The sequence below is a fragment of the Aedes albopictus genome, chromosome 2, assembly GCF_035046485.1.
Source record: "Aedes albopictus strain Foshan chromosome 2, AalbF5, whole genome shotgun sequence".
Lineage (NCBI taxonomy): Eukaryota > Metazoa > Arthropoda > Insecta > Diptera > Culicidae > Aedes > Aedes albopictus.
This window is the reverse complement of record NC_085137.1, coordinates 429,812,346-429,839,118: the sequence shown is the minus strand read 5'-3', so window position 1 is coordinate 429,839,118 and position 26,773 is coordinate 429,812,346. Positions and strand designations below refer to the sequence as shown.

Below are 26,773 nucleotides of genomic sequence, written 5' to 3'. Positions count from 1 at the left end.
TGCACCCCTTTGATTCTGGGCCCCTCAAATACTTTTAGGAAACTGTTCAGAAGTTCTTTTATCAATTCGTCCTTGAATTTTCCAACATTCATTCTGCCATTTGTTTATGATCTAAAAATCCGAGATGGAAAAAAGTTTCGCTTTTTTTTATTTTTATTTTATTTTTTTAATAAATAATGCTGACACAAATTTCGATTTTCTCTTTTGTCACAAAATCCCCCGGGAAATTTTTTGTCGGATTTCGACATTTTGAGGGGGAACACAAATTAATTATTTAAGAAATTTAAAATTTTTGAAGTGAAATTAGAGTTTTGAGAATTTTTTTAACAAATCCGACGAGTTTGACGATTTTGCCTAATTGTTCCGGTCATTTTTCATCAAATACATTTATTATTTATCAACCCCCCCCCCCCCCCCCCCTTGACGAGTCAACTAGCAAAGTGACAAAAGAAGAAAACGAGATTTGTTCCAGCCTAAACTTTTCAAGAACATTGGTAGAGTTTTTTATTATTTCTAGTTATTTTTTTAAATGTTTCCAACATCGTTTATGTAGTTTTACTAAAATTCCTTTCTTTTAAGTTGTTTAAACCTAAAAGGGATACCTTCATGGCCTCAGTTTCGTCACCTCGCTGAGTGTGTTCCATCAAAGACGAGCTCTGAAAGGCGCCGGGGGTCCAATGGACCCCAGGTATCCCTTTTAGGGTTAATAATCAAAATCATATGAGTAAATTCTTCCAAGTTTTTTTTTCAAACGCACTTTTGAAAATAATTCATTAATATTTAATATTCCTTTCATTTATACACAGTGGTTTTTCATTAATTTTGTAACTAATCTCATAGTTCTTTATTGAAACTGTCTAAAAATTTCCCAGTTTTTTTTTTCAAATTTGTTCAGGAGCTGCATTTGATACTTTTCAAGAGTGTTGTCATAAGTTGTTTTTACTATCTTTCGATGAAATTTTGGAAAACACCGGGGATTACCTCGGCTATTTTTTTCCAATAGTCGTATCGGTAAATTATAGAAGTATTTTTCTTAAGAATAACCCCAAGTTTTTTAAACGTGCTCCTCCTCTCAACTTCAATACATCATGACTTTTTGATGGTGTTTTTTTCTGAAAAAGCCGAGCATTAGTCGAATGGTTTTGTCAAAAACCCTGAAAAAACATGAATATTTTTAAAGCATCTTATATTTTTCCCAGTCACCTTCATCCGAGTGTATAAGTTGTGGCGTTACATAACTGCATGGACAAGCAATGCTATTAAACTTATACCGACTGTTCATTTACATTTTTTCAGTAATTTCATCAGAAAATCAGAATTGTTCTATGAACTCGTTTGCTATGCTCTTAATTTACATCTAAAGTTTTGTTAATTTTTCGATGTTTATTTTTCGAATTCTTCGATGTTTTTTTAAGTATCATTCAGGAATCATCTCATGTATTCCAAGACTTAAAAAAATGAACTTGTATTTAACCATTTGGGGATTTGTTTTAACTATCGTGCAAATTGGGCCGAAGGCTCAGATTTTCATGAAACTCTTTCCACAGGCAGGGCTCATGGATATATGAACAAACAAAAAAAAACTTGAGAAAAATTCAGGGTCGCCTATTTTCCCGGAATACTCAGGTGGAGTTTTTTAGTTTTCTTCTGACACTATTTACTTTGAAAAATCATTACTCATGGACGAAGAAAGTGAAAGCTAATTTTCTAAAGAATCCAAACAAAATGAACTAGAAAAAGTTTTCCACAGTTGAGAAAATTCAAAAAGAGAATCCAGAAAAACTATGCCTGAACTCGTGGAAAATTTTCAAATTAATATTGGGGTTCTCATTAATGTTTAGACTTTTGTGATAATTTGAAAATCCAATGAATTATTATTTCCCAGATTCATTTCACACAAATCAAATTTATTTCGTTCAATTGATGTGCAGCGACGACCCTAGAAAAGCTTATAAAATTACCTTTCCAAAAATATTTTTTGAAAATTTTTCATGAGCTCGACTATAGTTTTTCTGAATTTTTTTTATGAATTTTCTCAACTGTAAAAAATGTTGTGGAAATTTTTTTCCTGTTCATATTTTTTTTTGATTCTTGAGAAATTTGCTTACAGACGGGCTTGGTGGTCTAGTGGCTACCGCTTCTGATTCGTATGCAGAAGGTCATGGGTTCAATCCCTGGCCCATACCTTTTTATCCTACTTTGTATCTTTCTATCCACTTTATCTTTCTCTCTCTCTCTTCTCTACATATACAACTCATGTATATTCATATGTTCATAGCCATCGCTAGAACCAGAAACGAATTGGAAAAAAGTCGTTTCCCTCCCTTCCAATTTCCACTCATAGCACAGTGTATATAACGCCTCCAAGTTATGCAACCAAAGCGTGCTGTGCCGCTTGACCTTATTCACCTCATTCACCACACAATCTATCACCTTACGAACCCTATAAATAACCTCCTATCCATGGATCCATCACCGACCCAACGGTGACTCTCAGATCTCCCATCCTTTCCGTTTAACAAATACCCCAGTCCGTGCTGGTTGTGGGGATGCAGAGGTTATCTCGGTCTTTAGTAGCAACAACCAGCACACTCTAACATTCCTTTCCCTTCCCAACTGACTATAAGGACGTGGCCGGCGCCGGTATTGATTCAAAATGTATGAGCTGCTAGAATTGCACTTTGAGAATAAGTGGAGTGTCCCAGCCCTTATTCATTTGGATCTCAGTGCAATTGGTACCAGCTCAGATCAATAACGGAGTAGCAACCATTGACATGTATAGTCAGATTTGATCGTTTTGATTTGATCGTAGATTCTTGAGAAATTTGCTTACATTTTCTAAAGAAAAATTATCTACAATGCTTTGTTATTGAGTTATGATTTTTCAACGTAAGCAGTGTCAGGGGAAAACAAACAATTTCCACCTGAGGTTCCCGGGAAAATAGTCAGCCCTAAATTTTTCTCATTTTTTTAAATTCATTTATCCATGATCCCTGCCTGTGGAAAAAAAATCATGAAAATTTGATACCCTTCGGCCCAAACACGTAAATTAATAAAAAAATAATCGCAATTTCTCCCATTTGACATACATCATTAGGATGTTTTTTTTCAATGTTTCTATTTTTTTTTCATAATATGTGGGAAAGGTCCAAAAATCATCCAGTAATTGTTTTAAAAATCCTGCTTCAAATTGTCCAATAAATATTTTGTTTAATTTTAGCAATCTTTTCAACATTTTTTTTTTATTAATTCTTGAATCAATCTTTCCAAAATTAATTTATAAATTCTTCCGAGAATTGAATAAAAAACAACCTCTTGCACTTTTTTTTCGTTTTTTTTTTCAAAGATCCATATAACTTTTATTGGAAATTATAACTTGAGGATGCTCTGGTCTTTGCTAGACAAGTTTCAAATTTTTGGTCTTCCTGTCAATGTTTTTTTTTCTGAAATCTAAAAATGTCGAAAAAAAAACTGTTCCTTTAAATATCAATTTTCAATATGTTTGCCATTAAAGACTGCTTAAAAACTGTGTTCTTCCAACTAATCAGAAAATACGTTTTAGAGGGAACCATGCAAAGAGCCCTTTTGGTAATTCTTTTAGAATGACTGAAATTAGTCAGAAACTGTTCTATTAGTGCTTGCAGGTTTTCGTCCAATAAGTTTTATAGAATCGTTCGTCAAATTTCTCCTTGTTTATTCCAGCATTCTTTGGTAAATATAATTCCATTTTTTTTTTCGTGTGAAGACTATTGTTGTATGTTTAAAGTTGATTTGGTTTGGTCCCATTTCTTGGAAGTTTCTTTAGGAGTAACTTTCAGAGCATCTTCCAAGATTCAGGAATTTAGTGAAAAAAAAATCTCACAAGATATTCACAAACTCCCACACTAAGAACTTCTAAATTTTCATTTTTTTCATTACATATCATTAAACGCTCATTCAAACTCCGGAACTCCTATCAAAACCACTGTTGAAAATGCTTTGACATCCATGTGCACAACAGAAACAGAAGCTCTTGACAATTAAAAATAATTTCCTCTCCCGCTTTGACACACATGTACACAACAGTGTATGTGTTAGATGTTCATCTAATCCCATCCGAAAGAGGTTTGTATTGTGAAAAGAAGTTAATAATGTGCGACTGTAACGAGTTCTAGGCCTACTGGCGACGGAGATAGTCGAGTGACTCCGTAGCTTGAAGGAATAGAAGCGCCCGTCTAGCGAAATGGGAGTCGTGAGTTCGAGTCTCACCGGTGTACGTGGAATTCAACTCTTAATTTGTTCATCGAGCACATGTTCTGTGTGCACATGGATGTCAAAGCATTTTCAACAGTATAATAAAAAAGCACTTCAGTTCGTTTACAATAGAAAAGCATTTAAAAAAATAAAAACTGTTTTGGACAAGCAAATTTGTTTCCGTTACACCTATTGCACTCAGCAATTAAGACAACAATCTGAAGATAAGCATAAACAGTGGAATTCTAAGATTTTCTATTTTTCTTTATGTTTCAATTAGTTTTATTCTCACATTAGTCACATTCAAGATCCATTTTCCATTTTTTTTTTTGTATTTTTTTTTTAAATTTTGACCTTATATTTTTTAAACTTTAACTTTAAAAAAATAGGTTATTTCTAAATTTCCGTAATGCTCCTAGGTTTTATCTAAACATGTAGAAAGCTTGCAATTGTTTATAAAAAAGTCATGAATTCTTTCTAAATTATTCGAGAACCGTCTCATGTATACATTACTGATTAAAATAAAAAAGCCTTTTTTTCCTTGCAAAATCCTCAAGTTTGGAGGACTAGATCTCAGTTTCTATAGCACCGATCGATCTAAATTTTCCACTGAACGGCCATAATAACTTGAAAATCTATTTGTAAATAAATAGCATTTATAGGCAATATTTTTTGAAATTTTTCGAAAAATCATTATTTTTAGAGGCAAAATTAAATTTGTCAGATTTGCAATATTTTGAAAACGATTGGTTGACAAGTTATACCGAATATTTATGTATTCTGATGGATTGAACGATGTTGCAGCAAAAAAAAAATACCAAGTTCAGTACTTCGCAAAATATGCGCCGCAGGCTCCAGACATGAAAAATAACAAACTTTAAAAATTCAAACCGTAGTACATTTGTATGACTTTTTGATAGTTAACCGTTATGTGGCGGGCAAACTTTTTGTTTTTTTTTCTACACCGTGTATTTTAAATGGGTGCAGGGTACCCGGGTACCCTGCCGGCCACATAAGTGTTAAACAAAGTAAAACACAAATTTTTAAGGTGAATATAGAACGAAGCCACACCTTGAATTTTCAAAAGCACAAATCTGAAGAACAAAGTATCGCGTTCTATGGAGGTTCTAAGTTTGTATCGATAATTTCAAGCATTTAAATTTTACATTGTATTTTGCGGTACATGTTTTGATAATTATAAAAAAATTCTGAAATTGTTTTTGAGCTTCATTTCCTTTAGCTTGATTTTCCGTTTTACCAAAAACTTGTTTTCCGAAATAAATGTTCCATTCTTTCCGAATTAATCATTGTCAGTCTCCTGACTATGGTCTCCAGGATGTTCCAAACTTTTGAGAACACTTCAGCTATATGTGGCCCAAAATGATTAAAACATGCTCCTAAATTTGCCAAACTTTGCTAGCTACAGTAGTAATATTTTTAGTTGAAATTCTCCAAGTTTAGCAACAGTTTGGCAGAGTTTAAGACGTACCTTTTATGTTTTTGACAAATTTGTAGACAGCTTAAGATGAAATCGAAACGAATTTTGAAATATGAAAAAGGTTTTGGAATTCTCTAATATTTCATTTTCTAAAAGTTTTGGTGAACTTTTAGTAGAAAATGTTAATGCTATTGGAGGAAAACTTAATGACCAAACTATTACTGTTTTACTGAACTTTCAGAGATAAATGACATAAACTATTTCGAAACTTAAGTTTTTTACAAGGGGGAAGACAGCTTTTGCTCTCGAGACTGATCATGAGCAGCTTTTGAGTAACTCTGAGCAACTCGCTTTGCTCAGAGTTACGCACAGCGTTAGCCGCACATGGCAACCATAGAATTTGTTTGTTTACGCAGTGAAAAATATCCGTACCGGTAGCAGGATATCAGGATAGCTCATCGATGTTCCTTTGTGTTTATCTCTTGTTTAAATGTTGTAGAATATAATGAATTCAAATCATGTGGATCAAATGCGGCACAAAGAAAAAAAAATATGTTCTTTCTTGTGGTTTATTCTTCTAAGAAATTGTGCACCGGAATTCACCTACGGGTGTGATAAAAGAGAGTTTGCAACTTGCAGAACCCAGCCTGTAACTGAGTTAAGAAAAGACACTATATCGTCTTCAACCAGAGGTTGTATAGACTGAACGATCACTGACATGGAACAACGGACAACACACGAAACACCCGGTGGTCCGGTGGAGAATTTTCTGTTTAACCAAAAGTTTTCACCCACTGACTGGAGCGGGAAATTCGAACCCACAACCCGAGGCATACGAAACGGTTCGACGACGACTGCCTACCACGAAGCCTACATGTTTTCACAAGAGTTTGGTCTTGAGTTTGGTGCATGTTTCTGTGAGCCCGGGGAAAGCCGGACGCCGCAAAAACGGACTCTGAGATACGTAGGAGGAGAACTTGCTTCTGGAGCTGACCTACTGATACGAAGCTCTTGGTCATTATGAGTTTTAAGAATGTCGTGTCATAGCAGAGCTCACGTTACCTTTTCACAAGTCCCATCATCTTAGACTTTATGGCTCAGAATTCAAGCCTTAGACTTCCGATCCATCCAAGTTTGACGGGTCGAATGTTTGGCATACGTCTGACTACTTGGATCAGCGGAAAATGTTTGAGCAAATGGGAGCAACAGGGAGCAACTCACAGTTGCTCGATCAACAAAAGCTTGCTCTGAGCAAAGCTGTCCACCCCCTTGGTTTTTTATGTAACTTTTCCTAGATTTTTTTGAGAATTTTGAATGTCAAAAACTTTTAGAAACCTCTTAAATATTCAATACAAAAATCTTGCCCCATTTTGGCTCAGTAAATGTAACTAAGGCATGAAACAAGCTTTTTAAAATTTATCTTGTAAAATATTAAAACAACAATATTGTTCTCTTGAACAGAAATATTTTGTCATACAAAATAACTTGGATAAGTATTAGAAAATTGAAAAAAAAAAAACGAATTTGTATCTCACTTGCTAGTTGATAAACGATTCTAACCAAATAACTATTTCGGAGACACCTATTTTAAATGAATTTTTCGAGCCATTAAACAATTTAACAACTACATAATATGAGTTAGAAAACAGTGTGTTATACAAAAATAAACCAGTAAAAGTTTTTCATGATTTCGTATTTGTTATTTTTAAACTGGAAATTTAGTATCATGATTAAAATTCTTTGCATACAGATATTGGTGCGCCGCGACTTTTTTGAATATTTCAAAAGGCTCCGCGACAGCAAAAAGTTTGGGAACCTCTGTAGAATCTAGATAATTCCAGCGTTACCTCCAATTTAAAATTTTGAGATTTTTTTTAATTTGAAGATTTGCAATAAATTGAAAATTAATTCATGAAAAAGATGTCAGAAATTGAATTTCAAATTATGAACAGATCTTATCTAAAATTTTAAGGCAATAGAACTTAGACATTATGTATGAAATTCTTCTAATGCGTACTTTATACTGTCCGTCCAGTACTGTTGTTGTTTTTTTTTACGGAAATGTTAAGTTATTTTCTCAATTCGTTTTTTTAACTATCGTAGCTCTTTCGGAAACTTATAAAATCGTTTACATTTTTTTGCATATTTTAATTTTTTTTTAATAAGTACTTGATATTTTTACAGTCATTTTTGTTAATTCTGTTAACATTTTTCAACATATTCTTAAAGATTTTTGTCTAGCGTTCCAGGAGTATTTTTTTAAGTTATTTTCAATATAATTATAAATACTACATTTCAGAAGTAATTCTGGCAAGCACCGATTTTAAAAAGAATGTTTTTCGCTTACGTTCATAAAAAAAAACAAGAATGATTTTCAACAAAACTTTTTTCCTGAAAATTATTTCTATTCATCTCAAATCAATAGTATAAAAATAAAATAAAAACAAATAGTATATAATTTCATCTGGCATATATTAGGACATCCTTTTCTGTCACTATTTCGTTACGCATTTCTGATCGGGTCAGCCCACCATTCAAATCCTATTCGCGTGCTTTCCACCGAAACACTGTCGGTGTCGTCGTTCCAGCAACCAACCAGCCAACCAGACCCCCATCTGTTTTCCATCAGAGAAAGAGTGAGTTTATGTGTGGGTTGCATACATTTCGGCGCTATCGCTGCCGAATGCCGACGCTGACTGGATGGTGGTAGCTGCTGCTGCCATGGCGAAATGCAACTTTTATGCGCTCCAATGGACTTCAAATCTGCTTTGGAAAGGAAATTGAAAATCCGATTTTCCGGCGCTGGCTGTTTCTCTATCTGTCGTCTATCTATCTGTCTATCTATCCATCTGGCGGCCGAGAATGGGTGAACATCGATTTCTCTTCTAGTTGATTGGAGTTATTAGAATTTGAACAGATTAAGGGTTGGGGAGGCTGCCAAAATGGGGTGCTGCTTGGTACTTGTCTTTTGGATTGGGACTTATTTTTCTGAAAAGATCTGGATGATCGGAATACGTAAGTCTTGAGTGTTAAATCTTGAACCTAATGCGGTTGTCGTTGTAGATGCGATTGGAAAGGAGAGATGGGTTACACAGATGGAACAAGGATCAGTCGTCCACACTCATTTGAGCTGATGATGGTGTCAAATAGGGATACACGTTTGTAGCTCGTGCTTCGAATAATGTTATTCGAATGAACAGGAGCAAGGCTGTGTGCAGTACGGAATGAAATCATGGCCTGGATTTATGGGAAATCCACACGTAATCTACTCGACCGACACCATCCATTGACACGCGATAGACCGCAAATAATCACATAGAGATGAACATGGTGAACCGTGAAAACCACTTTCAACGTGTTGGTTTCGGTTGATGGTGTTGCTACTGACCGAGATTTCAATTGATACAATTCAACATGAATGTTTAGGTATACTCTGTTGGGAATGAAAAACAAGAATTTTCAAATTAATTTGCGTTTGAAATGCTGCAAGGTTAAAGAAACAAAACAGAAAACAGAAGAAAAAAGATAATATAAGATAGAAGATAGAAGATAGAAGATAGAAGATAGAAGATAGAAGATAGAAGATAGAAGATAGAAGATAGAAGATAGAAGATAGAAGATAGAAGATAGAAGATAGAAGATAGAAGATAGAAGATAGAAGATAGAAGATAGAAGATAGAAGATAGAAGATAGAAGATAGAAGATAGAAGATAGAAGATAGAAGATAGAAGATAGAAGATAGAAGATAGAAGATAGAAGATAGAAGATAGAAGATAGAAGATAGAAGATAGAAGATAGAAGATAGAAGATAGAAGATAGAAGATAGAAGATAGAAGATAGAAGATAGAAGATAGAAGATAGAAGATAGAAGATAGAAGATAGAAGATAGAAGATAGAAGATAGAAGATAGAAGATAGAAGATAGAAGATAGAAGATAGAAGATAGAAGATAGAAGATAGAAGATAGAAGATAGAAGATAGAAGATAGAAGATAGAAGATAGAAGATAGAAGATAGAAGATAGAAGATAGAAGATAGAAGATAGAAGATAGAAGATAGAAGATAGAAAGAAGATAGAAGATAGAAAAAGAATAACAATCTTTCGTTTCAACATTTTTGTTTGAAATGTATATGAAAGAAGATGCTTTTCATGCATCTTCAAGTGTAGAATTTCGCTTTTTATTTCCATTTTCACTTTCATTGTTGTTTCCGGTTCGGTAGCTTTTCCTCCGTGGATGGCTGATGAAATTATAACAACGACGAAGACGATGGTGACATCGGAGACGAGGGGGTCGTAAAATTTAGCAGCCTCACTAAAGTGACATTATTAAGACGACGACTAACTACCACCGACGGTGGTGGCATTGGAGCATGATGATGGGTGGTATTTGTCTAGCTAGTTTGTTCGAAGAAAATCATAAAACGCGAGAAGGGTGCTGGCTGAGACGCACCCCATTATACATACATTGCTGAGACAATTATGAATGTTGCTCTCGTACCATAAAGTGCAGAGCGAGCTAATCTTCTTCAAAGCGCTAGAGTTACAAAATGTGGCAGCCCGACTGACGACACGAACTGATGAGAAAACTTTCGCGTTCGAAAATTGTAGTTTGGGGATGATGTCATGTTCTCTGTGGCCAGGAATTGGAGACATCGTAAGCCACACTTTACTATGTACTAACTGATACCGAAGGAGCTTCATGAAGTTTGGGTTGTTGATGCTTGTTTATGAGTTATGTTTCGAGCAAGTTTCTGTGGTGATTTGATAGGCGGGGACTCAAAGAAAACTTTAAATTAGAAGTTCTCATTTATATTCATTAAAATTTTAGCAAACAATGTTCTTTCTAATAAAATAATTTAATATGAGCATCACTACCATCGTTGATTTGGATTACTACCTGATGATTGACCATTGAAAGGTGACAGCAACACTTCGAAGAACACTTAAGTGGCATAAGACACAAAAGAGCGAAAAAAATGCCAACGTCCAGAAGAGAATCTATTATATCTTCCATCTTCGTATTATTCTAGCGAGTCACGTTTCGAATACCATTCAATAGTTCAGAACAAGAACGGATAATAATCCGGAAAGCTTTCGATATTGTGAAATGAAGGTCAATGTGAGTATGAAAGTTTGGGATTCATTGCAAACTCTACGATCAACGATCAAATCTGACTATACATGTCAATGGTTGCTACTCCGTGATTGATCTGAACTGGTACCAATTGCACTGAGATCCAACTGAATAAGGGGCTGGGACATTCCACTTATTCTCAAAGTGCAATTTTAGCAGCTCATGCATATTTTGATCAATAACGGCGCCGGCCAAGTCCTTATAGTCAGCTGGGAAGGGAAAGGAATGTTAGAGCGTACTGGTTGTTGCTACTAGAGACCGAGAGCACTCTGTGTCCCACAACCCGCACGGACTGGGGTATTTGTTAGACGGAAAGGATGGGAGATCTGGGAGTCACCGTTGGGTCGGTGATGCGATCCATGGATAGGGTTATTTATAGTGTTCGTGATAGATTGTGTGGTGAATAAGGTGAATAAGGTCAAGCGGCACAGCACGCTTTGGTTGCATAACTTATAGGCGTTATATATACACTGTGCTGTGAGTGGAAGTTGGAAGGGAGGGAAACGACTTTTTTCAATTCGTTTCTGGTTCTAGCGATGGCTATGGACATATGAGTATACATGAGTTGTATATGTAGAGAAGAGAGAGCGAGAGAAAGTCGATAGAAAGATACAAAGTAGGATGAAAAGGACGGGCCAGGGATTGAACCCATGACCTTCTGCATACGAATCAGAAGCGGTAGCCACTAGACCACCAAGCCCCAAGGTCAATGTGAGTATGAAAGCTTGGGATTCATTGCAAACTCTACAGCAAAAAGTGGTGTTCAAGAACATCTTAGTTAGTAAATTTTCTAAAGAGAATGAGTTTGGAACTGCATTTGTTGACAAAATACAGACTTAACCCTCTAATACTCAAATATTTGGTTTTGATCTATATATCATGTTTTGTCGTCTAAAATCGATTTAAACATGTATTGGAAGATGATTCTTTGTAATTCTTGATATTGTGAATTTTGGTTTTTGATTTTTTTAATGTTTGTTTTGAACATCCCTACACTTATATTTTGGGGATAGTTTGCTTTTTATTTTGGCTGGAAACTGAAGAAATTTTATTGCAGGTTTCTTTGAATAAAAATAGCGGCTTAGTTGGGGTAGTCACCAAAAAGTCCCTTCATCAAGCTTTCCAACTAAAACACTATTATGTTTTTGAGTCACCATTTTTAACATTTTTTTTTATTATTACGAATGATAAATTAATGATCGAGTTAAATATGTTTTAGTAAGATATGAAGTTTAATAGTAATAGTATTTTATTGAAAACAATAGCCTGTTAGTACATAACTTTTGATCAGGTCAAGAAAGCATTTATAATTTATACTAACCGTTTTGGCAAATACATTTAGACATTTCATCATAGACATTTCTGAAGGTATTACCAGAAAATTTGCCACAGGATATTTCGAAAATATCCTTAAGAATTTTTATCTTCTAGTTTTAGATCTGGGTATATCCTATAGAGTTTTTCTGGCACGATTATATTTTTTCATTTTTGTCTAAATCTATTTACCTGGTATTATAACGCAAAACTGGATATTACATAACTAGTTTTGAATTTATGACAGAAACAAATTTAGTTTATTGGTCAAAATTATCAAACAACTTTTTGTGATAAAAGTGGAAAAAAACGGCTGAGGGCCTAGACAGGTACCCAAAATCATTTCGTATGTATTTTTTTTTCAAATATATTTTCGAGAAAATCTAAAAAGAATAATTTTTAAAATTCTTGAAATATTTTTTGACAACAGTAAAGTAGCCAGTTTTTTTTGTGAAATCTTCAGGAAATTTGTTTTTGTATTTTATTAAGAAATCAATAAATTATACTTAGGTTTTTTTCCTTAAATTGAACAGGTGAATTTCTCTAAAAATTATCGACTAAAACACTAAGTACTTGAGAAAAATGTTCAGGAATTAGCCTACAATTGTCACTTCAAATATTTTCCAGGATAAAAATGATTTTTATATGATTTTTTCAGGAATAAACGATTTTATGTATACTTTTCCAGGAATACAAATAAAATACTTTATATACTTTCACTGCTTAAAGTGCGAAGACTATTTACAGAAATTTTAAAACAAATTTCAGAATATTTTTCAAGGAATTACGCTTTGACTCTCTCAAAGATCTTTTTAAATTATCCAGGACATTTTTGTTTGGAAAATTTCCCAAAAAATTCAAAACATTTTTTTTAATTGTTTCTTAGTTTGTTCAACAGTTTTTCAAACCTCGATCCAAAATGACACATATTGCCCATTTTAGTGGCATTTTACCAGATTTACTGGTATGTCTGAAACATACTGGAAAAACTTGTAATTAGAAGGCCCGAAATGTTGCTAACTGACAAATTAACGGGAGTGTATTGTGGATTAACATCTAAGCCGAAAGAGAGATGAGCTTGTGATATGGGAGTGTTCAAGGTGTGGCTTTGGAGTCAGTTTAGCTTTCTATTCTGCAGAATCATTACTTGTTCTGTGGATTAGTTGATTGAAGCGCCGGTCAAGCGAATACGGAGTCGTGGGTTCGAATCTCACCAGAACGCGATTTTTTTTTCACAAATTTCATCTCTTAATTTGTCAATTAGCAACATTTCATGCCTTCTAATTACAAGTTTTTCCAGTTTGATCCAAATGATTCTTCATGAATTATACAGAAAAACAAAAGGATGTTAGCAAATCTCTCATTCTCCCGGGGTTCCATCGATCCCATTATCGCTAACAAGATTCCCTTAACGATCTGTTTTCAAATTCCGCAAATTTGTTAAATTGTCTAAGAAAAATGATTGGATGATTTCCAAAACAAAATCTACAAGATATTTTTTTGGCAATCGTTCCATACTTTCATCACAAATTTTCCCAACTGTTATCTAAGAGGTTCTCCGTTAGACTGTCAAAAAATGATGTTCGAAAATTCAAAATGCTCTTCCCTAAAATGAAAGCATTTAGCATTTTTGTAGAGCATTTAGATTTTCTAAAACATATATTATTACTTACTCTTTATAATGGGGAAATACAGCCAGAGAGTGGCTCGTCCCCGTTTTCTAAAAAAACATTTAGAGTTTCCGCCAGAGCAATGTTTGAAGAACATTTGATTTATAAGAAAATCAAAATGTACTACAAAAATGCTTCAAATATATATCTTTCATGTTACAGTTGAGCACCTTGACTTTTCGAATATCGTTTTTTGTTTTGGTTTTTTTGACAGCCTTTTCTCCATGAATAAAACAGGTAAACACCCTGAGAGCATTGCCAACTGAAAAATCCTCGAAAACAAAAGGAGTTCTGTTCATAAACAACATCTTCTTCTTTCTAAATTTTACTACAAATTGCCCCAAGATTTCAAGAAACTTTATTCTATTATGTCTCACTGTTGCTCCAAAAAATTCTTCTAGAAATAACACGAATATCTACAATGTTTGTCTATAATATTTTTACAGCTGGTATTGTAGATATTCAAGCTTTGTTATGATAATTCCCTCAAAAATGTTCTGATATTCCGGCTGGAAAACATATCAGCAATCTTAACAAAAATTATTACAAAAAATTTTCGTAACCAAATTTCAGCAATCATTAAAAAATAAGACTCTCTAAAAAGTGTGCAATTAAACTATAAAAGCAATATTAATTCAGGCGTCTTGTTCTCTAATCTAATATGTTTACAGGAATTTAAAGATAAAAAAAAACATTAGTCACCTTTTAGATGTTTATCTCAAAATTTTCCATCATTTTCTTGAATGTTTACTACACTACACTGTCATGAGGTGCAAGAGAAATATTCCTGTAGAATTTTGTTGGGCAATTATCCATCAATACTTCAAGGTTTCTTTATGAAGTTTTTCAGGAATTCCTAAGAGAATCAATTAGATAATTTTCATTTGAAATTTTGAAAAATTTTGTATTTCGAATAAAAGATCGCAAAAATTCGATCAGTTATCATTATAATTTCTATCCTTGCATTGTGCCACTGGATAACTGACACTGAGGAAGATTACAAGTGGTAGTCGAAATCAGTGCTGAAAAATTCATTTCGTCATATCTAAATTCAATCACCTACAGCTCATGTTAGAAGCTGAACCTGAGAATATGATATATGAAAAACTTGTGCAGCTAGACCAGTTCTGCTAAAAAGTCACGGAAAAACTGCTATTTTTCGAATATTTAAGGTAAATGTCACGGACTACCTTTGAAAAATGCCAAATGATATTCACGGTGAATATCATTTAGCATTTTTCAAAGGTAGTCCGTGACATTTACCTTAAATATTCGAAAAATATCGGTTTTTCCGTGACTTTCTAGCAGAACTGGTCTAGCCGCACAAGTTTTTCATATACCATATTCTCAGGTTCAGCTTCTAAAATTAGCTGTAGGTGATTGAATTTAGATATGACGAAATGAAATTTTCAACACTGGTCGAAATACGCGTATCTGTCAAAGGATAAGCAACAAAGGGCGGAATTAAAAGGTACGAAACTGATTACACTCATTCAATGAAAAATCTGCTTATATGCAGATAATTTTATTGCCCTTTACCAGCTATGTCTTGGCTGGTTTGTCTGAAATAGACGAAAAAAACTTAAACTTTTTCGAAGACACAGTGTGTGTTTGATTGACAAATTGACAGATAAATTTGTGAAAAAATTACCACTTGTTTTGATGGGATTCAAACCCACGACTCCGTATCGCTAGTCCGGCGCTTTAACCAACTAAGCCACAGAACAAGTTACGATTCTGTGAAATAGAAAGTCAAACTGGATTCCAAGCACCACCCTAACCGGGTCCGTCTTTCACAACTTTATCTTTCTTTCGGGTTAGATTTCAGCGTTCTAAATTGACGTATAAAAAAGTTAAGAACATTTGAATGAAAAATAATTTTGCCGAAAAATCGCTGTACGGAGAATTGTTTAATACAATGTACTTTGAAAAATACGGAGTCGTGGGTTAAAATCCCACCAGAACGCGATTTTGTTTTTCCCATATTCGTCTCTCAATTTATCAATTAGCAACATTCTGTGCCTTTTAATTACAAGTTTTCCAAGTATGTTTAAGACATATCAGCAAAACTGGTAAATGCCAGTAAAGGTAGTGAACATTGTTTCCCCTCATGTTGGGGAAATTAAGCCACTGCGTCCAACAAGGTAAACTTTTGGGGCAACATATAACAGTATTCTTCCGAGAATTCTCATGAACCCTTCAGGAATTTTCACCCGGAGATGTTTAGAGAGTTTAGTCAGAAAAAATTTTTTCCCAATCCCAATATTCACTACGATTTTTCTGCTTGAAGTTTTGAAGAAAATTTACCCACACATTCTACCTTGAAACTTAAAGTCGGACGGGACGGAAGTTGAATCGTCCACCATTGCTCTGTTGTTAGTAAGATGCAAATATTATATTCTACTCCATATTTTGTCTTATAAATTTGATCGTTCAATTGCTCACTTTCGACGCACAATCGACTAAAGTTTAAGCTGCGTAACCGCAGTGGAAATTGATGTTTGCGAGGCAAATTGTTAGAATGATAGCAAAAATAACACGTCGGCCCGAGGCACCTCAAGCAATTTTTTTCTAGAGAACGCTGGAAAATTTTTCAAAATTCATATTCAGGATTTTGTTTAATATTTTCTACAGATTTCTTGTTGATTTGAAAGAAAAACACACAAAAAAGATAACATTAAAAAAATCATTCGCTTATAATTTTTTTATGGATGGGGAAAAATCTTATAAGGAGAAATTTGAGAAGGGAATCATGTTTTGTTACGCACGCTGTATAATCGACCGTAAAACATAAGTGGAGCGGACCTGGTTGGATGGTTAGAACACGTGACTACCACGCCAAGGACCCGGGATCGAATCCCACTTCCAACAAACTCACAGAATGGGAGTTCTTCCTTCGGATGGGAAGTGAAGCGGGGGTCCCGAGATGAACTAGCCTAGGGCTAAAAATGTTGTTAATACAGATAAAAAAATGTGTTATCGTATTAACAGTTTTTGTAAGTTCTATTACTCCTCATCAAAACAAAAATGTCCTTCAATTGTCATCAAACAAATCCATGCTTTCTAGTTCTTTCGAAGAAAAAAAAATCTAAACATCCACTCACCTTCTCCGACTCTTGCTCTGCGAGCCGCGCAGATTTCCCACTCCAGTTCCTCCATGGCAGAGCGAGTTACTCTGGCCAGACCCTATGTTGAACAGGGGCCGTCGCCGGATCCAGGAGAGCCCGAAGTGCAACCGGAACCGGACCGGTTTTCGGTGTTTCCTCCGAATTTTGCACGTCTTCCCTGCGGCGATCCAGCGGCGAAAACGGGTCCGGAATCGTCGCAGGCAGGGCAGGGTAGGCGGTGGTGATGGTGCTGGTGGTGGCCGCGATGATGGCGGTTAGGCTTTCCGTACCGGGGTTGGGGCTAGACTTCCTCCGGTGCTGGTTCCGGTCACGGTGGTGATTCTTCGCGGGAAGTGCAATCTTGACCTGTCGTTGTCGTTGTTATCCACTGGTGAGGCTGCTGCCCGGGCATAAGGCTGTGGGGATGGAAAATTGAAAAAAAAAACGGTTCCTTAACTTTACGAGAAGTTTATCGGGTGGAAACATTCCTTAATTCTAATTAACGACCGCTTCGATGAAAAAGAAGAATCTGGAAACACGTGAGAAACTTCCTGAGGAACCCAATTTTTAACGCACTCTTGTCATAAAAATGAGATCGACCCACACCGGCAGGCACGCACCAATGTCGCATAAAGGTCGACGCTGGTGCCACGCCGGTTGGGTCAAAGGACACTACAGGGAAATTTGATCCCCAACATAATCGACCGGCTTATAGGGTAGTAAAATTTTACATTCCGGCTGGTTGTGAAACCTTTTCTGCCAAGTTTAGCAAACGTGAGCGTTGGTGAAGCTAGTGTTTTTACGGGGGGATCAGGAATGGTAGAGGACTTTCACGCTGAGGACCTGAGCTCGAAACCCGCTCCCGACATGCCTTGATACGCCGCTGAATCTGCTCCAAAAGTTCCTCTGAATAACACCTGCAAACCCGTGAAGCCCTCTCAACCACCGGGAAACCCCTGAAGCTTATCCGAAAGCCTGTCAAGCCCAACAAATCCCCCGGTTGCCCACCGGAAACCCCCTTAAATACTTTGAAACACCTCTGGAACTCCTTGAAACTCGTTTGAAATCCTGTTTAGCTCTCTAAAACTCCTCCGAAACTTCCCGAAAATTCCTGTTGGAGTTCCTACAGAGTGACAAGGGGTAGTTCGACTGGAACTTGGCATCACTTGGGTTTCGGCTTCTCAGTCATAAATTTTGCTTCGACTACGTTGCGACCCGGAATGGGGCCTTTTTCAGGGCTCGGTATTAAGACGGCAAGTTTAAATTATTTTTACAAAAGAAGTCGGTAGCTAAAGGGTTGATTTTTCTTCACAACGTTCGGAAGTTTGCAGACATGTCTTTACCGGATTGTCTCAAACGGTTGTTTTGTAAAAATAATTTTAACTTGTCGTCTCAATATCGAGCCCTCAAAAAGGCCCCATCCCGGGTCGCAACGTAGGCAAAGATAAAAAAGGGGTCGAAGCAAAATTTATTACTGAAAAACCAAAACCCACGTTCTCCTACAGTGATGAGTCCAGGAAATCCTTCAGTGATTCCTTCAGAAGCTTCACTGCTTCTTGCAGATGATTCTTCAGAGATTTCTCTTGAAATTCCTTAAGAAATTCTTATAGAAGTTGCTTTAGACATCTCCCCAGAAGTTCCTTCAGGGATCTTTCCATGATTTGCTTTCGAGATTCTCATAGAAGGATCCAAAGGAGACTTTCGGACATTTTTTCGGGACAATTCGAAGATGCCTCCATGAGTTACATCAGAGATTTCTTTAGAAATTTCTTGAGAAATTTCTACAGGAATTCCTTCAGGGATTCTTCTAGGAGTTCATTCAAAAATTTCTTTAGCCCTATAATCAGTCTTATCTACAGGATTTCCTTGAAGGATCTCTTATGGAGTTCCATATAGCCGAGGCGGTAAAAGCACGGGTATTCAGCATGACCATACTGAGGGCGACGGGTTCGATTCTCGGTCGCTCCAGGACCTTTTCGTAAAGAAAATTTCCTTGACTTCCTTGGGCATAGAGTATCTTCGTGCCTGCCACACGATTTACACATGCAAAATGATCATTGGCAGAGGAAGCTCTCAGTTAATAACTGTGGAAGTGCTCATAGAACACTAAGCTGAGAAACAGGCTTTGTCCCAGTGAGGACGTTACGCCAAGAAGAAGAAGATGGAGTTCCTATAAGAACTCCTCCTGAATTTCTTACAAGAATCCTGGAATCCTAAAGGATTGTCTTCTGGTATTCCTTCGGGACACTCGATTACAGGATAGAGAATTGTCTTCCTGGACAAATCTTCAGGGATTCATCCTGGACGTCCTTCGGGGATTTGTCTTAAATTCCAACTAGGGTTCATCCAGGAAATTTCTCGGGAATTCCGCCTGGAAATCCTTCATGAATTCATTCTGAAATTCCTTCGGGGATTGCTCCAGGAATTCCTCCTGTAATATAATCAGAGTTTTTTTATTGGAATTTCTTCGAGGATTCTTCCCAGCATTTCTTCGGAGATTCCTCCTGGAATTCCTTCAGGATTAATTCTGGAATTCCTTCGGTGATTCCTTCTAATTTTTTTTTCGTAGATCCCTCATAGACATCCTTCGATGATTTCTTCTGAAAATTCTTCGAGGAATCCTCCTCAAAATTTTTAAGGAATTCACGCTGGAATTCTTTTGGAACTTCTCCTGGAATTCCTTCGGGGATTCCTCCTGTAATTCTTCCGATACCTCGTTTGAACGCATGTTTAGTCTCTAAAATCCCACCGAAACTCCCTTAAACGCGTTAATACAGTCCTCCTAGTAATCCCATAAAGCTGAACAGAAAGCCTGTGTAGCCCCTTAAAACTCTCGGCGCCCTTCTAACACCCACTGAAACGTTCTGGACCGCTTTGAAGCGCCTGTTTGATAGTTTTAGCACACTGCGAACGCGCTTTACTTGAACGGTGAAACGCCTTTAAAACTCACTGAAAGCTAGTTAAGCCTCCTAAAACACCCTTCTGTGACTCCTCCAAAACTCTGAATCGCCTCAAAATGCCTCTGAAACCCCCTGCAATATCTCTTACGCTCACCTGAAAGGCAGTAAAACCCCGTAAAGTCCCCAGAAACGCCTCTAAGGCAGTCTTAAACGCCTTGGCAAGCCTTCCCTGTAACCCTTCAGAACATTCTCCTGGAGTTCTTTCTGAGATCTCTCTTGGAGGATACTATCCTATCCTGAAATTCCTTCGGGGATTCCACTTTTCAGTCTTTTAGAATGCCTCATGGAAGTTTTGCTGTTGTTTTTGTTTTTTTGAGTTCTTTTGGCGATTTCTCTGGGAGTTCCTTTAGTTATTTCTACAGAAGTACCTCCAGGGATTAATCCAAGGGTTCTCTCGAAGGTTTCGCTGGATTGTAGTTCTTTCAGTAATTGCTCCAAAAATTTCTTCAGGGATCTTTCCAGTGGCTCTAGGAGGATTCAGGGATGCCTCCAGGTGTTTCATCGGAGATTCCTTCAGAAGTTCCCTAAGCTATTCCAACAGGAGTTCCCTCAGGTGCTTCTCCAGAAGTTTCTTCAAAGATTCTTTCTGAAAGATTCAGGGATGCCTCCAGGAGATCCATCAGGAATCCCTCCAGAAGTTCCTTCAAGAATTCCTGTCCTGATTGGTATAAGAGTTCCTGTAGGAGTTCCTACAGAGATTAGTCCAGGAAATCCTTCACAAGTTTCACGGATTCTTGCAGATATTTCTTTAGTGATTTCTCCTGGAAATCCTTCAGGGAATCTTACAGAAGTTCCTTCAGAGATCTCCCCAGGGATTCCTTCAGGGATCTCTCCATGAGTTCCTTCACAGATTTTTACAGAACGATCAAAAAGAGAGGTTCAGGGATTCCTCCTAAAGCTTGTTCGGAGATTTCTACAGACTTTCTACACCGTTGGTAAAAATCACGTTCAGCAACTTGTTCCTTCAGAGATAGGTGCAGAAGTTCCTTCTAAGATTCCTCCAGGAGTTCCTTCAGGTATTCCTCCAAAAGTTGCTTAAAAGATTCTTCTAGGATTTTTTTTCCAGAGATTGCTCCTTTAGTTCTTTCGGAAATTTTTCCAGAAGGATTCGGAGTTTCTCCATAAGTTACATCAGAGATTTCTCAATAAGTTTCTTAAGGATTCTTTTTACAGAAGTTCTATCAGGGATTCTTCTAGGAGTTTCTTCAAAAATTTCTTCAGCACTATAATCAGTCTTATCTACAGGATTTCCTTGAAGGATCTCTCATGGGATTCCTACAAGAACTCCTCCTTACAGGGATCATGGAATCTCAAATGATTGTCTTCTGGAATTCCTTCGGGACACTCGATTACAGGATAGAGGATTGTCTTCCTGCACAAATCTTCGGGGATTCATCCTAGACGTCCTTCTGGGATTTGCTTTGAAATCCAAATAGGGTTCCTTTTGGAAATTCCTACAGGCATTGCTCCTGGAATCCCTCCGGGACTTCCACTAGAACTGCTTCGAGAACTTCATCTGGAGTTCCCTCAAGAATTCCTTCAGAGAATCCTCCTCGAATTCTTTCTGGACTTTCTGTTGCAAATCCTTTGGGGTTTCCTGCTGGAATTTGTCTGCAAATTTCTTTGAGGATTCTTCCTGGAATTCCTTCAGGATTAATTCAGGAATAATCCTTCTGTAATTCCTTCGATGATTCCTCCTATTTTTTCCTGTATTCCTCCTGGACATCTTTCTATGGTTTTTTTTTTTCTGGAAATCTTTTGGCGAATCCTTCTCGAATTCTTTTGGGACTTCTCCTGGCATTTCTTCAGGGATTCCTCCTGTAATTATTTCGAGGTTTCCTTCGGAGAATCCTCCTCCAATTCCTCAAGAATTCATTTAGTGATCCCTCCTGCAATTTCTCCGGTGGTTACTGAAGGAATCCTTTCGGAGATTCCTCATGGAATTCCTTCGAGAACTCTTCCTGGAATGCCTTCAGGATTCATTCTGAAATTCCTTCGGATATTGCTTCGATGATTCCTCCTGATTTTTTTTCGAAGATTCCACCTGGACATTCTTTGATGATTCTTTCTGGAAATTCTTCGGGAAATCCTCCTCGAATCCCTCTGAGGATTCCCGCTGAAATTGCTTTGGAATGCTTCGAGAAGTTCTCCTGGAATTCCTTTGGGGATTCCTCCTATAATTTCTTCGAGGTTTCTTTCGTAGAATCCTCCTCGAATTCCTTTTGGGATTTCTAAAGGAATCCTTTCGGAGATTCCTCAAGGAATTTCTTCGAGTACTCTTCCTGGAAGTCCGACAAGATTAATTATGTAATTCCTTCGAATATTCCTTCTGGTATTCCTTCGATGTTTTCTCCTGGAATTTCTTTGAGGATTCCTTCTGGACATTCTTTGATGATTCCTTCCGTGAATTCTTCGGGTAATCCTCCTGGATTTCCTTCGGGGATTCTTTTTGGAATTCCTTGTGGAATTCCTCTTAAATTTCAAAGGGTTTTCTTCAGAAGTTTCTGCAGGGATCTATCTTAGAGATTTGCAGAAATTCCTTCAGGAGTTTTCTTCAGAAATTCCTCCTGCATCTTCAAGGTTCTTCCTGGAATTCCTTCGAGAATTTCTCCTCAAGTTCCTACCCTATTATGGATTGCTAAGTCTAAATAGTTCGACCTTATTATTCAATTTCAAAAAAAAAAAAACAAAACATAAACTATATCAGAATTGATACTTCAATGATAAAGGTACGTGTAATGTCATAAACAAACGAAAGTCTATTGAAAGTTGAAAGTAGCACTTAGACGAACAACTGAACGGCAAGACAAACATAGTTAGAATGAAGATTTGAGTTATTACTCAATTCTTCATTTCATTTACGTCTTCCATGCCATTCAGGTGTTCGTCTAAGTGCTACTTTCATCATTCAACAGACTTGCGTTCGTTTGTCCGTTAGAGAACTTCTAGAAGAGCTTATTACTAACGTTTGGTAGTTGAAACCTCTTAAAAGCTCTTTCTGTTCAAATTGACCATGATTAATGACAACCATTTGTTTAAGCCGTCTCAAGTTTCCATTTTCAATCGAGAAGATGTATCTGAATAAATCTCATTAATTTCCCTTCTAGCCTTTTGTACACGAAATGGATATCACTTCAAGCGGGCAGAACAACTACTCTTGTCCAAACCTCCGAACCCCATTTGTCATTCATCCAGAGGCTTTTTCCTTTCATCCTGTATAAGCTGAAACTGTGGAGAGTGAGTGGTTTTAGCTGCCGATTCTGGTCTAAGCTTTGGTGGCGGCGCGATAATGCCGATGAGTAGTAGTGGGAAAGCGGAACCCGAACAAGCAGAAAATCACACGCCCACAAAAAAGCAGCTCCATGATTGCAAACAGTCAGTGGGACCAACCACCACCAAAGAAGAAAAAAAAGTGACATTGATTTGAGTTTGTCTTTTTCTCCATGCTCCGGCGGCGGCGATGGAAGGGTCAACGGAGCTCAATTAATCACATAGAAGCAGAAAAAGCTTGGAACGAGGGTTCATCGATGGAATGGGGGAGTCCCTCGAAGACCGGAGCGAGACCCACTCTCGCTCGCTCGGGAAAGCTAATTGAATGTTTCACATAACACTAATTATGTCCGGAAATAGAGAATGAAATGCAACGAACCTTGTTAAGGGAGGCGAATTTCGCTTTCAGCTAGGTAAACGTACGGTAGTCGGAATAAAAGCGAAAACAGTTTTACACGGAATCTCGATTCCGGTCGGTCCCTCAACCTACAAAATGTCACCTACTAAATAGAAACCCAGTGACCCAGAATTGGGATTAGAGTGTCGGCATTGGAGTTGACGAAAGCGAAACCTGGCCCGCAGACAAGGTTTTGGAATCCCACACACTCTGGGTTTATCATCCTACGTTCATTGGCGTATAGCTGAAGGGCTCAATCAGAATTAATCAGTTCATCATTGGATAAACCGACTTTGGCGAGTAAGGCATCTAATAGTTCCGGCTTGCAGTCACAGAAATAAAAGAACCAACGCTTATTTCTGTGACTGCAAGCCGAAACCATTAGATGTTTCACCTAAATCAGTAATCCAAGAAACAATTTTGGCGAGTAATTCATGGAATGATTCCGAAATCAATTTGTAAAAAAAAAAATTAAAAAAAAAAAGAATTTTGGGAGTTAGTGTTTTTGCCTTACGAATGCTTCTAAAACTAAATCTATAGAATCAATCGAAAACAACTTTTGGTAATCTTCAATTCTTGGGATTTGCGCTAAACGTAAGAACCTCGACAATTCAAAGACGTGACGCGAGACAGGACACAACACATAAGCACCATTAAATCCTGATTTGCAAAAATCAAGATAATATTGAAATTGTTCGTTGCGTAAACTCCAAGAGATGTTTAGTCAAAGGAAGAACGCAGCCACTGTCTCTCGTATTACTTTTTCGTATTACTACATGATTCGCGTCAGATATCACAATCCAGAAATGACTGCCTAGAAAGTTGGACATTACCAGACTGCTCCACCACCGCTGTCTGTATTCCCGGATCAAAAACTGCTCTGATTCAAGTGTAAATTCCTGCAGAAATGTGGAATTGCAGCAAAATCACAACCTTTTTTTGCGAAAGGCTGCTGTTGGAATCTTGCCGTTATGCTGCTTTAATTTTGAAAGGATTCTATCGCCAACATAAGCTTTAACCGAAAAAAAAGATTCATGGCATGCGGAATTCTTCTTGGTATTCCTCCAGAAGCACTTTCCTATTTTATCTATATCTACAGTGAATCATGTTCAGCCCCCTCCCGAGGATATCGAATTAGTTTTCCAGTATTTCTACCTGAATTTTGTAGTGACAATTTTTTTTCATAATTCAACCCGATCTTGAGACATTGGGAATTTCCTACAATTTTTCTTCGGAAAGTTCCTCTTGAACTTCATCAAATTGCTTTCGGAGTTTCTTGGGAAGTAGCTAGAAAATTTTCGGTTTTTTTTCTTTGATTACATCTGGGATTCATTCTGATCAAATTTCCTGTGATTTCTTCAGCTAGAATTCCTTCTGTGGCTGAAAATTTCTGGTGAAATTTTTAGTAGAATTCCGTCAGAAAGTTATCCAACAATTTCTAAAGGAAACCCAATGAAAATGAATATGGAAATTCCTACTTGAGTTCCGCCAGAAATTTTTATCGAAATTCCTGCTAGAATTCCGCCGGGAAATCTAAGGGGAATTTCAAGGGGCATTTCTCCGGGAATGTAATGGGGAATTTCGAGCGAAATTCATTCGTGGATTTTGTAAAGAATTGCATGGGCAGGGGGATTTCCAAGAAAAAATCTAGCGGAAATTCCAAAGAAAATTAATTCGCGGACTCCAAGGGAACTTCTCCGGGGTGTTCCTAGGGGAATCCAAACAGGAATTGAGAGGGAAATTCAAAGAGGGATTCCTCAGGGAATTCCAAGACGAACTTCGCCGGGATGTCCAAGGCATTTTATACCGGAACTTCAAAAGAAAGTTCATCCAGCAATTCCCAAGGAAATTGCTTCGAGAATTCCAAGGGAAATTTCTTCGAGAATTCCTGCAAAATTTCTACCTGGGATTTTTTTGGAATTCCTACAAGAACTCTTCAGGGGATTCCTACACGAAGTCCTGTGAGAATTCCGAACTCATTTTAAAAACTTGTTTGTGACGACTAAGTGTCGAACCTGTGACAAGTTAATTAGTTATTTAGTTATAATCAATAATTCAGCCGTTCTGTTAAATTCATTGATTCCCAACCTATGGTCATGTCACTTTTTGGATTCGACTGTGATAGATTTTAGCTTGAAAATGGCTCTTCCAGTCTTGACAAAAATCAAATACAGCTATTTAATCTTGTCCGACGTTTCGGTCTCATTTAGGACCTTCTTCAGGGACTCAATTATTGCCGATTTTTCATCCCTGAGGACGGTCCTAAATGAGACCGAAACGTCGGACAAGATTAAATAGCTGTGTTTGATTTTTGTCAAGACTGGAAGAGCCATTTTCAACCTATGGTCATGGGCCAAGCAATTCACTTCAGGGAATATTTACTCTAGATTTAGACGTGATATCACAATGTAGTTGTGTTGCAAAGATCAGTAGTTCCCAATTTGGGGTCACGGGCCAGAAGAATTTCTCAAGAACCGAAAGTGCTTGAAAGAAGTGCAAATGTTTTTTTTTTGATTGGTCATCTCAAGGATCAGTATCTCTGATATAGATATTTAGAAAAAAAATCCGTGGTTTCCAATCTATGGTCACGGCTACGTGAATATCTCAAGAACCATAAGTGTGATGACTAAATAAAAATGTTTAACAAATTCTACGCCTTTGGACCAACCACCAAGCCCTGTGGTTCCCAATATTACGTCATGGGCCACGGGATTTTCTGAAACGCCAAAAGTGCTAAAAAAAGAGCAAATGTTTTTTTGTCGGATTGTTCATCTCAGGGGTCTCCGAAGCGTTTCAGGGGTTTCTCTGGAGTTTTTAGGGTCCTGAGGGCAGTCTTGTCAGCGATCACAGTCTTTGCCACCTTTTCGTCGATACTTGGCTGCTTTTGTCTCCAACATTGGCCACACAAGCGATCAAACCACTATACGAAACAAAAATGTCAAATGAATGCCCTTGACCACGAGATAGCGTCTTGGGTTTTGGTTATTCCTGTCTATTCCCATGAAGAGAGCTATTTTTGCCATATGTGTGTGTCGTATTAGATTCAACACGCACAAATATACTAATTTTCATAATCGGAATAATCTGAAATCATGCGAAAAGCTAGAATTAGATAAATGTCATCGTGCCAGACGACATTGATATGATCCCAGGAGGCTTCATGGGCATTTTAGGTAGATGAACCAAAATTTGGTCTACGTGGTTTATGAACACACCCATACTAGATTACTACGCCAAAAAGATCGTGCTAG

General features: G+C 37.1%; 1 protein-coding gene across 6 annotated transcripts in view; it reads left to right on the top strand.

The window, feature by feature from the left end:
* LOC109427318 (calcium uniporter protein, mitochondrial) overlaps positions 1-26,773 on the top strand; it is a 548,952-nt gene that overhangs the window by 321,063 nt on the left and 201,116 nt on the right. The window lies entirely within an intron of this gene.